This window comes from Hyla sarda, chromosome 5, assembly GCF_029499605.1.
Source record: "Hyla sarda isolate aHylSar1 chromosome 5, aHylSar1.hap1, whole genome shotgun sequence".
Lineage (NCBI taxonomy): Eukaryota > Metazoa > Chordata > Amphibia > Anura > Hylidae > Hyla > Hyla sarda.
The window spans coordinates 50,618,771-50,633,969 of record NC_079193.1 but is presented as its reverse complement, the minus strand read 5'-3'; the positions used below and the strand labels follow the sequence as shown (position 1 = coordinate 50,633,969).

General features: G+C 40.6%; 1 long non-coding RNA gene across 1 annotated transcript; it reads right to left on the bottom strand.

Annotated features, from left to right (window-relative positions):
* Window positions 1-543: 543 nt before the first annotated feature.
* Window positions 544-10,288, bottom strand: LOC130272519 (uncharacterized). Its single transcript, XR_008843589.1, has 3 exons — window positions 10,208-10,288; window positions 9,166-9,397; window positions 544-618 (listed from the first exon to the last, which is right to left on the bottom strand). It is a non-coding gene; the product is annotated as an uncharacterized LOC130272519 (long non-coding RNA).
* Between the last annotated feature and the right edge of the window lie 4,911 nt (window positions 10,289-15,199).

Here is a 15,199-nt window from a genome sequence, read left to right as displayed (position 1 = left end):
TGACATCTTATCCCCTATCCTTTGGATAGGGGATAAGATGTCTAGGGACGGAGTACCCCTTTAAGGAGGTAGCCAAAGAATCAATTCTGCAATTTATTTAACCAATTATTATAATAAATGTTGTAAATGGGATATTAGTTACAGCATTATTATAAATTACTTTTCGTGTATGTTCATTTATATTTAAAATTGTTTTTACCAGACTTATATTTATTTATTTTATTTTTCTCTTCAGCCATGGTAAAATCTCCATGATTGTTTTCCTTAGATTTGGTGAACAACTTTGTCAGAGCTGATCTAGTTTTTATGTCAAATGTATTTTTTAAGTATATATATATATTTTTTTTTTACATTTGCTTTTTTCTCATTTTCCATATATTTTAAAATAATCTTGAATCTTGCAATTTTCATTTTGACCACTCAACCTAAGGGTAAGGTCACATGTATCGGATCGTATTTTACGTTGCGGATCCGCCAATGACCGACCCTATAGTGTGCTGTGCCTGCTTTGTATCTAATTAGAAAAAGCACCCCATACAAAACCTCGTAAACCATTTTATTTAAATTTCAGGTCATCGACGTAGTCCATAGAGTCAGACAACCACAGGATACACAGATCTGAAACGAGAAGAAAAAAAACACACAAATAATTTGTTATTACATTGAGGGCTCTACCCTGGGAGAGGATTTATTTACCAGACTTTTATTTATTTAGCCTGTAGCCATGGAAAAATCTGCCTGATTGTTTGCCTTAGATTTGGTGAAAAACTTTGCCACATCTGATCAAGTTTTTATATTAAACATATTTTTTAAGTATGTTTGGATACATTTTTTTTCTAATTTTCTATTTTACTATCTATATTTTAACTAATTAGGGACCAAGGGCGTATAGGTATGACCTTGCTCCAAGGTACTTAAAGACCAAGGATGCCCTTGACGTTCCTGTTCGCTGCTATGCCGCATGGGGTGGTGATCAGAAAGGGAAGGGTGCTGATATCTATCAGCAGCGATCTCAGGACATCACCTGGGGGGGTCCTGAGACCAGCAAATCACGGCTTTTACGGGCTGATTGGGTCTCTGGTGACCCGATCGCTCTGAAAATAGAGGTGATCAGTGCTGACAGAGACCGCACTTACCACCCTGAAGGATAGGAGTGAGGTGGCAGGGGGTGCCACCTCCTCCTATCCCCTATGATTTGCCAGTCAGGACTGACCGGCCAATCACAGGGCAGGGGCAGGGGGTTAGAGTTCAGATCCCCTGCTCTGCTCCCCCCTGGAAGTCCAGGCAGAGCAGGGGGAACAGATGGTGGCAACGCCTGCGAGGGTCGTTGTGGAAGGGGGGACCGACACAGGCAGCGGGTAGGACCGGCGACAGTCAGCGAGGACTGGCGGCAAGGTGGAGAAGATTGGCGGCGGCGTCATCAGCAGCAGTGAAGATCGCTGGTAAGTGATCTTCACTGCTGCCTTCTAGGAGTTTCACAACCACAACTCCCAGCATGCCCAGACAGCCTTTAGCTGTCTGGGCATGCTGGGAGTTGTAGTTTTGCAACATCTGGGGGGTCACAGTTTGGACACCACCTTATAGTGGTCTCCAAACTGTGCTTTTCCAGATGATGAAAACTACTCTCAACATGCCCAGACAGTCCAGGCATGCTGGGAGTTGTAGTTCTGTAACATCTGTCCCCAACATGTTGCCAAACTACAACTCCCAGCATGCTTGGGCAGTCTGGGCATGCCTGCAGTTGAAGTTTTGCAACATCTGGAAGGTCACATTTTGGAGACCACTACACAGTGGTCTCCAAACTGTTCTCCTTCAGTTGTTGCATAACTACAACTCTCAGCATGCCCTTCGGCTGTCAGTGCATGCTGGGAGTTGTAGTTTTGCAACAACTGGAGGCACACTGGTTGGGAAACGCTGTCTTTTTCCTAACTCAGTGTTTTCCAACCTGTGTGCCTCCAGCTGTTGCAAAACTACAACTCCCAGCATGCACGGTCTTGGAATCAAATTCATAAGTAAAAGTGTTTCAGATTTATTAATGCTTAAATTGACAGTGGTCAGATGTGCAAAAAATGCTCAGGTCCTTAACCCCTTAACGACCAAGCCCATTTTAACCTCAAGGACCAGCCAATTTTATTTAAAATACGCTGTGGATCCGTTGTGCGTGACCCTACCCTAAAAGTTGATACTACCTGTTCTGTACAGATCACTTTTGGGAAGTCTTGTTCTTATCATCACAGACAGGATTACAGTGAAAGGAGACATGAGTATATAGGATAAGACAATGTGGAATAGTAATGTTTATCATTCATGCCAATGGGTCAGCTCCTGTCTATTGTTGCATATCTCCATAAGGTTTGCTGTAAAGTATGCCTTTCTTTGTTATTAAAAACAGCTCAGGTGAAATGTGCGCAAAATTAAGAAAGAAATTACAATAAGAAAATAGAAATCGACTAGAAAAAAAACATGGTTTAGTATCTGGTTCTAGTCAGGTCATTTACTTTTGGAGGTACCTAGGGTTGCAAAACAATTTTAAAGACCTGCAAAGCTTGTTAACCCCTAAAGGACCCAGCCCATTTATACCTTAAGTACCCGGCCATTTTTTGCACATCTGACCACTGTCCCTTTAAACATTAATAACTCTGGGATGCTTTTACTTATCATTCTGATTCCGAGATTGTTTTTTCATGACATATTCTACTTTATGTTGGTGGTAAATTTTTGCTGATACTTGAATCATTTCTTGGTGAAAAATTCCAAAATGGGATGAAAAAATTGAAAATTTAGCATTTTTCTAACTTTAAAGCTCTCTGCTTGTAAGGAAAACAGACATTCCAAATAAATTATATTTTGATTCACATATACAATATGTCTACTTTATATTTTCATCATAAAGTTGACATATTTTTACTTTTGGACGAAATCAGAGGGCTTCAAAGTTCAGCAGCAATTTTCCAATTTTTCACAAAATTTTCAAAATTTTGAATTTTTCAGGGACCAGTTCAGTTTTGAAGTGAATTTGAAGGGCTTTCTTATTAAAAATACCCCATAGGCTAAGTTTCTGGCAGTTTTTGGATATCTGCCACTGAAATTTTTGAGCCAAAACCAGAAGTGTATTCAAAAGGAATAGGACATATAAAGGAAGGATTTGAACTTCTCCTCCCTTATGGATCCATTTCTGACTTTGGCTCAAAAACTGCAGTGGCAGATATCCAAAAACTGCCAGAAAAAATACAAGTGGAAACTTAGCCTAAATGACCCCATTATGAAAACTGCATCCCTCAAAGTATTCAAAATGACATTCAGAAAGTTTGTTAACCCTTTAGGTGTTTCACAGGAATAGCAGCAAAGTGAAGGATAAAATTCAAAATCTTCATTTTTTACACTCGCATGCTCTTGTAGACCCAGTTTTTGAAATTTTACAAGGGGTAATGGAAGAAAAAGCCCCCCAAAATTTGTAACCCAATTTCTCTCAAGTTAGGAATATGGATGTCAAGTGTTCAGCGGGCGCAGTAGAGGGCTCAGAAGGGAAGGAGCGACAATGGGATTTTGGAGAGTGAATTTTGCTGAAATGGTTTTTGGTGGGCATGTCACATTTAGGAAGCCTTTATGGTGCAAGAACAGCGGAAAACCCCCACATGGCACATCCCTAAAGGCACATAACAAGGGGTCCAGTGAGCCTTAACATCCACAGGTGTTTGACGACTTTTCGTTAAAGTCAGATGTGTAAATGAAAAAAAATTTTTTCACTAAAGTGCAGTTTCCACCCCAAATTTATCATTTTTACAAAGGGTAATGGGAGAAAATGCCCCTCAAAATTTGTAACCCCATCTCTTCAGAGTATATAAATACCCCATGTTAGGACATAAATGCTCTGCGGGCGAACTACAATGCTCAGAAGAGAAGGAGTCACATATAGGTTTTGGAAAGCAAATTTTTCTGAAATGGTTTTTGGGAGGCATGTCGCATTTAGGAAGTCTCTATGGTGCCAGAACAGCAAAAAAAAAACACATGGCATACTATTTTGGAAACTACACCCCTCATGGAATGTAACAAGGGGTACAGTGATCCTTAGCACCCCACAGGTGTTTCACGACTTTTTGTGAAAGTTGGATGTGTAAATTAAAATAAAGGGGTGTAGTTTCCAAAATGGGGTCACATGTGGGTATTTAATTTTTTTGCGTTTATGTCAGAACCGCTGAAAATTAGCCACCCCTGTGCAAATCACCAATTTAGACCTCAAATAAACATAGTGCGCTCTCACTCCAGAGCCTTGTTATGCGTCCGCAGATCATTTTACGCCCACATATGGGGTATTTCCGTACTCAGGAGAAATTGCGTTACAAATTTTTGGGGTCATATTTTTGCTTTTACCGCTTGTGAAAATAAAAAGTATGGGGCAACACCAGCATGTTAGTGTAAACATTTTTTTTTTTTTACACTAACAGGCTGGTGTAGCCCTCAACTTTTCCTTTTCATAAGGGGTAAAAGGAAAAAAGTCACCCAAAATTTGAAGTGCAATTTCTCCCGAGTACGGCGATACCCCATATGTGACCCTAAACTGTTTCTTTGAAATACCACAGGGCTCTGAAGTGAGAGAGCACCATGCGCATTTGAGGACTAAATTAGGGATTGCATAGGGGTGGACATAGGGGTATTCTACGCCAGTGATTCCCAAACAGGGGACCTCCAGCTGTTGCTAAACTCCCAGCATGCCTGGACAGTCAGTGGCTGTCTGGAAATGCTGGGAGTTGTTGTTTTGCAACAGCTGGAGGCTCTGTTTTGGAAACACTGCTGTACAATATGTTTTTTTATTTTCATTGGGGGGACAGTGTAAGGGGGTGTATATGTAGTGTTATACCCTTTATTATGTGTTAGTGTAATGTAGTGTAGTGTTTTTAGGGTACATTCACACTGGCGGCGTTTACGGTGAGTTTCAAGCTAGGAGTTTGCGCTGCGGCAAAAAAATTGCGCAGCCCAAACTTGAAGCAGAAAACTTACTGTAAACCTGCCTGTGTGAATGCACCCTGTACATTCACATGGGGGGGGAAACCTCCAGCTGTTTCAAAACTACAACTCTGACATACCGTGCATGCTGGTAGTTGTACTTTTGCAACAGCTGGAGGCAGACTGGTTGGAAAACCTTCAGTTATCTAACTCAGTGTTTTCCAACCAGTGTGCCTCCAGCTGTTGCAAAACTTCAACTCCCAGCATGTACTGATCGCCGAAGGGCATGCTGGGAGATGTAGTTATGCAACAGCTAGAGGCACTCAACTACAACTCCCAGCATGCTGAGACAGCTGCTTGCTGTTTGGGCATGCTGGGATTTGCAGTTTTGAAACATCTGGAGGGCTACAGTTAGAAACCACTGCACAGTGATCTCCAAACTGTGACCCTCCAGATGTTGCTAGGCAACTCAGCGGCTTCCGTAGGATCCAGGGAGTCGCATCGCCGCCCTCTTCTTCTGCCGATCCCCGTCCCGATCGCAGCCCGCAGCCGTCGCCGATGGCTAAGTGGACTTCGGCGCCCGATCCCTGTCGGTTTCCCTGTCCTGTCCTGCCTATTGTGGGTGGGCAGAATGGGGAAAATGAAAGTAACCCCCCCCCCCTGCCACCGATCTGCTATTGGTCGTCGCTTTTGATGAGCAATAGCAGGGATAGGAGGGGTGGCACCCCTGAGACCTCACTCCTATCCCTTCAGGGGGATTGTAGGTGTCTTGGACAACCGCAATCCCCCTTATATTTCGGGTCACCATAGACCTGTATGACCCAGAATGACCCGATTTGCGCCGATCGCTGACATGGGGGGGTCTGATAACCCCTTGGACATTTGCAATCGATATCAGCAGTTACCCCGGTCCAGTCCCCGCCACGCGCCGGGCGCATGTATGCCCTGGGTCCTTATGTACCAGGAACCAAAGGCGTACCTGTACGCCCTGGGTCCCTATGCGGTTAAATTAACCTGAAGATGGGCTGTTATTGAACCACCCCTCCCCATCATTGTGCACAGTTATTTCTCATTCTCTCCATTTCAGGGGACGGTATCAGAGCTGGGCTGTTTTCTAGTAGTACACATATAGGAGGAGATTTGTCAAACTTGTGCGGAGGAAAAGTTGACCAGTTGTCCATTGTAACCAATCAGATCACTTCTTTTATTTTCCAGAGGTCTTTCTAAAGATAAAATAAGCGATCTAATTGATTACTATGGGCAACTGCTCCACTTCAACATTGCACAGGTTTTGATCAATCTCCCCTTAGGCACTTCCTTTCCCATACTTCTCTTGACAATCACAGCACAACCTATACTCCTTTCAGCTATCCTATTGCATAGTGCTGATAAAAGTGCACTAGGTTTGCAAGGTGCTGTGTGAGCAGAACAAAAAAAAACAACCTGCAGCAGTAGAGCAATGAGGAGGTTACACTAAGCACTGACTTGCTGCTGAGATGCTAAAGAGAGGAGGGAGAGTGAAATTTCACTGCAGTATTGTGGACATCCAGCAGTAGGTACACTGGTATTTTCAAAAGGATTACTAGCAGATACTAGAGACAGAATTCCCCTGACAATAGGCAGTAGACAACAGATTTTAAGTGGGAGAGACATCTAGTGGTGAAAGCTTAAGAACAGTTTTTCTGTAGTAAGGAGTTATTTTTGGTAAATTAAGTGATTGTTAGAAATCACATTGGCTATCAAATAGAGGAGAGTTGTTTGAAACAACAGTGACCTTTAAAAAAATGTACTGTTGATATTAAAATATATCATGAAAAGTAGACTATTTATATATTTTTTTGTTTACATGTGTAATTGAGCTGTTGGACTGGAGTTGTACTATAGGGTGAAACGCCTCACCAGTTTTTACCTAAATAAACAAGCCGAATTTTTCAAATATGACATGTGACTTTTTTTTTCCATGACATTTTGCACTTTATATTAGTGGTAAATCTTTGTTGATACATGTAGGGTTTTTGTGAAAAATATTGTGAAAATTTTGTAAAAATATTGTGAAAAATTTGAAAAATGTGTGGCATAAATTTTTACCTGTATGCTGTGGGTCACTATGATTATGGTGATACCAAATTTATATTGCTTTTTCCTTTTCACAGCAAAATCCTTTTCCCCCCTTTTTTCGTGTTGCTATGTTCTGCCATAACATTTTTTTTTTCGACCAACACCGTTGTGTGAGGGCTCATCTTTTGTGGCATTGTACTATATTACTTGCTGTAACTCTTAAATAATCCTGCATGAGTACTGTGCAAATTTTATGTTCATTCATTCTATTGTTAAACTTTAAAATGGTGCCTAAGGGTGGACACAAATGAAAATAAATACAATTTTAAAAATATGTAGGAATATTAAAAGCAACTCCAGCAATTCTAGAAATTCTTTTAAGCAAAGAAGACCATGGGAATGTAGATCCTAAGTTTGGATTGCTGGGAAACAATATTCCATAAATTATAAAGTAGTTCTGAATGCTGTTTTATGTAAAATACAAGAGAATCCTACAAGCAAGTCCTTCCCAAACATCTCTAAGTACAAATACATCAACACCTCCAGGTCGGTGTCTGCTGTCAGTTCAAGTGACACATCTACAGGGCTCTCATTCAGCACCCCCAGGGGCTCACAGAATACAAATGCATTATTTATGTTGTTTGTATATCAACATTCCAGTCCTTAATGCCGACCGGGGAAGGTCTCGGAGGACCAGATATGATGACACAAACCTCTCTGAAATAAATCACTTGGAATTTTGCAAGACCCCGAACTGTTGAATGATTTCTCCCATGGCCGGGAATGCTTTGCTGTAATGAACTTGGGGTGGTTTGTTCCACTTTCATCAAGTCATCAAGTAGCCAAATAAAATACAAAAACTTGTTATATAAATGTAAAATAATAAAATAAACAATAATTGCTGAAGTGTTCCTGGCAAGATCACAACATGACCACTGTTAGAGCCATATTAAGATAATAATCATTTTACTGCTCCCCTAACTCCCCCTTATTATGGTTAATTCATCTCAGAATACTTAAAGGAGTCTTCCAGGAAAAAAACTTTATTTCTTTTTTCTTACATCAACTGGCTCCAGAAAGTTAAACAGATTTGTAAATTACTTCTATTACAAATTCTTAATCCTTTCAATAATTATCAGCTGCTTAAGCTGAGTTGTTCTTTTCTGTCTGGCTACAGTGCTCTCTGCTGACATCTCTGCTTGTCTCGAGAACTGCACAGAGTAGAAAAGGTTTGCTATGGGGATTTTCTTCTACTCTGGACAGTTCCCGAGACAGGTTTCATCAGAGAGCACTTAGGCTGCATTCACATCTCTTTTTTGCAATACGGTTCCCGTATCCGGTTTCAGTGAAAAAAAAACGTATGGAACCGTATTGCAAACCGTATGTATAGACAGTTCATAGAACACCGTATGCCAACTGTAGCATCCGGTTGTGTACGTTTTGCATCATTTACGGTTTTATCGTTTTTTTCCCCCGTACACAAAATGGTAGTCTACTACGGTTTTATGTCCGGGGGAAAAACCGTATACAACCCGTATACGTTTTTTAAAAAGATATTGGTCTATGGGAAGCGTACTGAACCGCGTGTGCGTACGGTTCCATCCGGTTTGCACAATACGGTTTTGCAGTTTGCACCTGCACAGTGCACGCCGAAAGTTCTTCCCACAAATATAACAAGAAGAACTTTATTTTTTTTCAAAAAACTTATTAAATCGTATGCAACCGGACATCCGTTTTCAAACCGTATACAGTTTAAAACCGTACAGAGGTCTATACGTTTGTACATGGTTGTATAAGGTTCGGTCCGGTTTTGAGACATATACGTTTTTTTACAAAAAAACTAATACGGAACCGTACTGCAAAAACGAGATGTGAATGCAGCCTTAGACAGAAAAGAACAACTCAACTTTAGCAGCTCATAGGTACTGAAAGGACTATGATTTTTTTAATAGAAGTAATTTACAAATCTGACTGCTACTGAAGAAAGGGTCAGACATTATTAAGCACCCTGAAAGTGTTATTATTATTAATAATATTTTTATCTATGCCACTTATGCCACTTGTTGGTCAGAAAGTTATTACTGCAAGGACCCTGGTTGGCTGAACTCTGCACTCTGGACAGTTCCTACAGCTCTGAGTGAGCAATCCACTTCCAGGACTTACCTGCCTCTAAGTCTGGACTCAATCAGTTTCAGCTCCTATGGTTTGCAAGACTCCTGACGTCAGACGCTGAAAACACGAGGCTCTGCATCCATCTCCTCGGTATCATCGGGCGGTATCACCCGGGCCCTGCGCCGTCAGGACCAGCTGCCGTCTGTGCATGCCAGCACACATCTCTGCAAGTTCATCTGCAGCTCAGCGAGGGATTGCTGACTAGAAAGGAGCACCATAGGAACTGGTAACAAAACATCGTTTATTACATCATTTGCTACAGTTTGTAGTGCACTCAAATAATCCAACCAGAGACAATTTATTATTGTAACATCATCGTAGCGACTATTGCTACAACATAAAGGACAGTTACATTTCCTAAGTATATCGGTGTCCATCAATGGACACAACTTGCAATACTAATAATAACTAATAGGATAGGAGGACTGGATAGGAGGACGGGATAGGAGGTCGTGGAATGAGGACGCGATATGAGGTCGGGATATGGGGTTGGGATATGACAACAATATATGGGAATGGGATAGGAGGACAGGATAGGAGGTCGAGAAAGGAGAACGGGATAGGAGGATGGGATAGGAGGTCGGGATATGAGGTCGAGATAGGAGGATGGGATATGAGGACGAGATAGGAGGATGGGATAGGAGGAATGAATATGAGGACTGGATAGGAGGACTAGATAGGAGGACGGGATAGGAGGTCGTGGTATGAGGACGGGATATGAGCACGGGATATGGGGTTGGGATATGACAACAATATATGAGGATGGGATATGAAGTCAAAAGCTTCCTCCTTTGTTGATTTTCCTCCCCAACAAGGATTAGGAAGGAAAAACCGGGCAATGCCGGGTACTCAGCTAGTTAAAAATATTAAAATGAAATGCTAGATACACAACACACTAGTAAGCAAGCAACTTCAGAGCTTGTAACACTGGAGGAATAAATAGATGGGCACATACACAGGCATAGGGTATAATTACAGTGAATATAAACATGTAAACAAACCTAAATGCACCACAAATATGGTAATAAATTACCTCAGGGATATTACCAACCAAACAAGTGTGTGGCTCAGACGTACATTTCCCATGCTATTCCTCAATGGTGATGGGGGTTGATCTCAGATCATAGACTCCATGTAGGCATTAAAGTTAGACTGCAGTCACAGATCACAGCTCTGCCATAATGGAGTTAAAATAAAATAAATACCAGATATAACCTATGGCTACTAACTTTTTTTTTTTTACCTTACTACTGACGCACCCCTTAAAAGAAAAGAACATTATGGTCACACAACAGATGTCATGCTCCCTCAGTATGAATTATAGGGTATTTTTTAGTAATTTAGGGTTCTGATCTGAATAGATCCAGTTTTGTGTTGGGTTATAGACATATTTATTGAGAGCTTATTTGGGTTTTGAATTTATTTAGGAGTCTACTCTGTGACTTTTATTTAGGGGTCAGTCCTCTGCTTTCTATTTAGGGCTCTTGGGTTTGGATTTAGTTAGGGGTCTGGTCTTGGTCTGTATTTATTTAAGAGGTCTGCGGTTTGGATTTATTTAGGTGTTGTATGGGGGCCTGTATTAATTTAAAGGATCTGGTCAGGTGCCGTCATTCATTTATTTAGTGTTTCTGGGGACTGTATTTGTTTACAGGGTCTTGTATGGGGTCTATATTAAATTAGGATATTTTGTATTTTTTTTCAGGGGTCTGGTATGTATTTGTTTGGGAGGTCTTGTTTGGGGTCTGTATTTAGCAGGTCTTATCTAGCAGGTCTGATCTTTATTCATTAAAGGGGTTATCCATCATTTGATGGATTAGCACTTACCTGCTAGACAGTAATGGACATGCTTAGGAAGGATCTGTGCTTGTCTTTGGGTTACATGGCTATGTTGTGAGATTACCATAAAGCTGTGGCTTTCTTTTTGTGAACTGGCTTTTTCCTGTTGGAGTTTTCTCTTTTACTACAAATCCCATAGTTCCACTTTTCTCCCTTCCACACATCAGCCAACCCCCCCCCATTGAACCACAAAGAGCTGAATTCCATGCAACAGACCAGTGGTTTCTAACCAGGGTGGCTCCAACTGTTGCAAATTCCCTGTGGTTGCTCCAGCCATTGAAGCAGAACAGGTTCCCTGTCATCATCTGGTTAGTGAGGTAGTGTCTCTGCTGCACTGCATCCTGGGAATACTTGAGACAGCAGTCATTTTGTAAATAAACATCTAGAGCAAAGATCACATAAGAATGTGGGACCAACCATCCGAGACGGCTACAGACACTATATTATGAACTACACTAACTTTAGAGCCCCTGTAGCATAGTCAAATAAAAAAAAAAAAAAAAAAAAAAAAAAAAAAAAATATATATATATATATATATATATACACACATATACTGGAATACCCCTTTAACCCCTTAAGGACTTAGCCCATTTTCACCTTAAGGACCAGGCCATTTTTTGTTTTTGTAATTTCATTTTTTCCCTCTCACCTTCTAAAAATCATAACGCTTTCAATTTCACACCTACAGACCCATATAAGGGCTTGTTTTTTGCGCCACCAATTGTACTTTGTAATGACATCAATCATTTAATAACAAAATCTACCGCAAAACCAACAAATTATTTTGGGGGCTTCCGTTTCTACACAGTGCAATTTATAGTAAAAAAGATAACTAATCTTTAATATGTAGGTCCATACAGTCACAAGGATACCCAATTTATGTAGTTTTTTTTTTATTTTACCAAAATTAGTATGTTTAAAATTGTGATTGTCTGACCTATAACTTGTCTGACCTATAACTTTTTTTTTTCTGCATACGGGGCTATATGAGGGCTCATTTTTTATGCCGTGGTCTTTAGTTTTTATCGGTACCATTTTAGTTTTGATGGGACTTTTTGATCGCTTTTTATTAATATTTTTATGGTATATGAAGTGACCAAAATTTAGCAATTTTGGACTTTAGTATTTTTGTATGTGTACGCCATCGACCGTGCGGTTTAGCTAAACTTATATTTTAATAGTTCGGTCATTTACACAAGTGGTGTTACCACATATGATTTATTTTTATTACATTATTTTATTTAAAAAATGGGAAAAGGGGGGTGATTTGGACTTTTATTAGGGAAGGGGTTAATTCACTTTTATTAACTTTTTTTTTACACTTTTTTTTTTTTTTTTTAGCCCACAGGGGGCTAAAACATGCAATCTTGCAATCATGCAATCTTCTTCATGCAATCAGGCTAGGAACAGCAGATTGCCGAATGGACGACAAAGAGGCAGGTGAGGACTCTCTCATCATGATTATGTTGCGATTATGGACAACAAAGAGGCAGGGGAGGATCCTCTCATCGCGATTTCATCGCAATTATGTTGCGTTTGTCCTGATCAGCTCCAGTGAGCTGCCGGGACACTTTCACTTTCTTTTTAGATGCACAATCAACTTTGATCGCAGCGTCTAATGGGTCAACGGCACCCAGCATTAGCCGTGGGTCCAACCAGGACCCACAGTGTTTAACCCGTTCTCCACTGGTGAGAACGGTTTAAACCCTGTTAACAGGACCAGGGCATACACGTACACCCTTGGTCCTTAAGTACCAGGGTCCGAGGGCATACCTGTACACCCTGGGTCCTGGACAGGTTAAGGAGGTCTGGTCTGGAGTCTATGTTCAGTGTTTTGGGGGTTTATATTTGTTTAGGGGGTCTTGTCTGGGATCTGTACTTTGGGGTTTGTATTATTTTAGGGATCTGGAGTTGGTATTCATTATCTGGGGTCTGTATTTTCTGGCCTGGGTTATATAGTTATTTTGGGGTCTTTAATTACTCTGGATTCCGGTTTTAGGTCCATATTTATTTTAGGATCTAAGGGCTCACATGACAATATCTGTGCAGGTATGCAATTGAGATGTAAACTGCAATGTGCTATTTACAGGGTCTAATGATATGTTATGTAATTGTTTTTTGTTAACTTATTTATGGGTATGGTCTGGGTATGTAGTTTTTTAGGGAGTCTATAATTATTTAAGGGATCTGGTTCATAGTCATTTAGGAAGCCTAGCCTGAAGACTGGATTAATTTATTGGATAAGATATAGGGTATTAAACAAAAAACTGACAGTAATTTCACCTGCACTAAAACCCAATATACTGGGTTATAGTGTCGGTGAATAGCTGTAAAAAGAATGATTACTCACATATATAGTTTCCTGGCCAAGGAGAAAATACTGATGAGGCAGGGGAGCTGGGGAGCAGTGTATTAAGAAACTACAAAACTCAGGAATCGGGAACCTCTAAATGTGAGTAACCCTTCTTTTTACAGCAATTCACCCGCACTATTTAGTATATTGGGTTCAGTACGAGTGAAATAGCTGTCAGTTTCTCTTTAGGTTATTGAGGGGGTCTTTCTGGGGTCATTTGAGAAGGTATATCTAGAAGAGATAGAACAAATATAAATAATATAGGTATGGGGTGGGTGCAGCTCACTTATTCTAAATATAACCAAGGTTACTGAGATGGACTCCCGCACCCTGGGAGCGTATAGACAAAGGGAGAAAACAAAAGATATCTCAGTCCTCTAGGTTATATAAGTGAAATTAGTGGAGAAAAGATAAGTGTAAAAATAAAAATATGAAAAAAATATGTGCTATTAAGGACCAGGTATATAGGTAATTGTATTGGAAAATAGTAAGTAAATTGGATGATATTCTATGCAAATAAGTAACATAAATGGATACAATATAAATACATTTATTAAGATATTGGTGAACTAGGTGGTGTAGTCACAGGGCCCTTTAGACTCACAACCAATACATATCATATGTATAAATATGTAATAATTGGTATAAAATGCAATCATCAAACAATAAGAATATATAAGATGCTGCTTGTATATATCTAATTTGTTCAGAATGAGCTGGGAACTAGAATATATCCAGCCCTAGAATGGTAACTGCCTTTTGTGTGATACAGCTTGAACAGTACTTTTTAGGGCAAGCTGGGACTTGTAGTCTCTGTGGGTAAAGTCTTTAGCAAATATCCATATATAGCATATACCCACTTAATATAACCGTTGGTGGTATAGTAGATAACAAATGTGGGTAGTGACTGTTATTGCCGGTATTTGTAGGGCATGCTGGGATTTATAGTCTCCGAAAGCGAGATGGTATAGTGGATAACAACCAAAAAATAGCAGCAGTTAATGCCCGTTGTGCACCACTGGCAGGCTCCTCTGTTAGCTGCCGAACAAATAGACTGATAATCCGAAGGTAGAAAACAAGATAGTTTTTACCTGCTCCTGTGTGAGTCCTCTCCTCGCAATGTAACTGTCCGATGGGGACTCGCTAGTTCATGCATGCGGCACTAGTTGGCAGCAGGTACAGGGAGATCTGGAAGGTAGGAATTATTCACGGACTGCGCTGCTTCCTGGAGATTAGCGATCTGCGTCACTTCGTTGGTAGAATCGCGGACTGTGCCACTCTAATAGGTAGAGTGATAAGTGATAGGAGATGGGCCAGGTGGGACAGCGTCCCCGTGGAGGTCTGGCAGAAACATATAGAAACCTAGAATGTGTTGGCAGATAAGAACCATTTGGCCCATCTAGTCTGCCCAATAATCTGAACCCCATCAATAGTCCCTGGCCCTATCTTATATGAAGGATAGCCTTATGCGTATCCCATGTATGTTTAAACTCCTTCACTGTATTAGCAGCGACCACTTCTGCAGGAAGGCTATTCCATGCATCCACTACTCTCTCAGTAAAGTAATACTTCCTGATATTGTCAAGGATGGATCGAGTGGGGGCTTTCCAAATGTGATTGACCGGGCTGCTATACACTTTGCCAAGTGTCGACACAAAAAGATATACACCACACAGGATATGTTGGTATACACTCTTTCTTGGCTGGAAGCTCTGGTGCTCCCAAAAGAGTACTACTTTATTCAGGAAGAAACAGTTGGTTTTAACATTGTGCAAAGTAGGCGGGTAAATTATGACATCACAATTAGCATATTACATTCTGATTGGTTGTTCAAT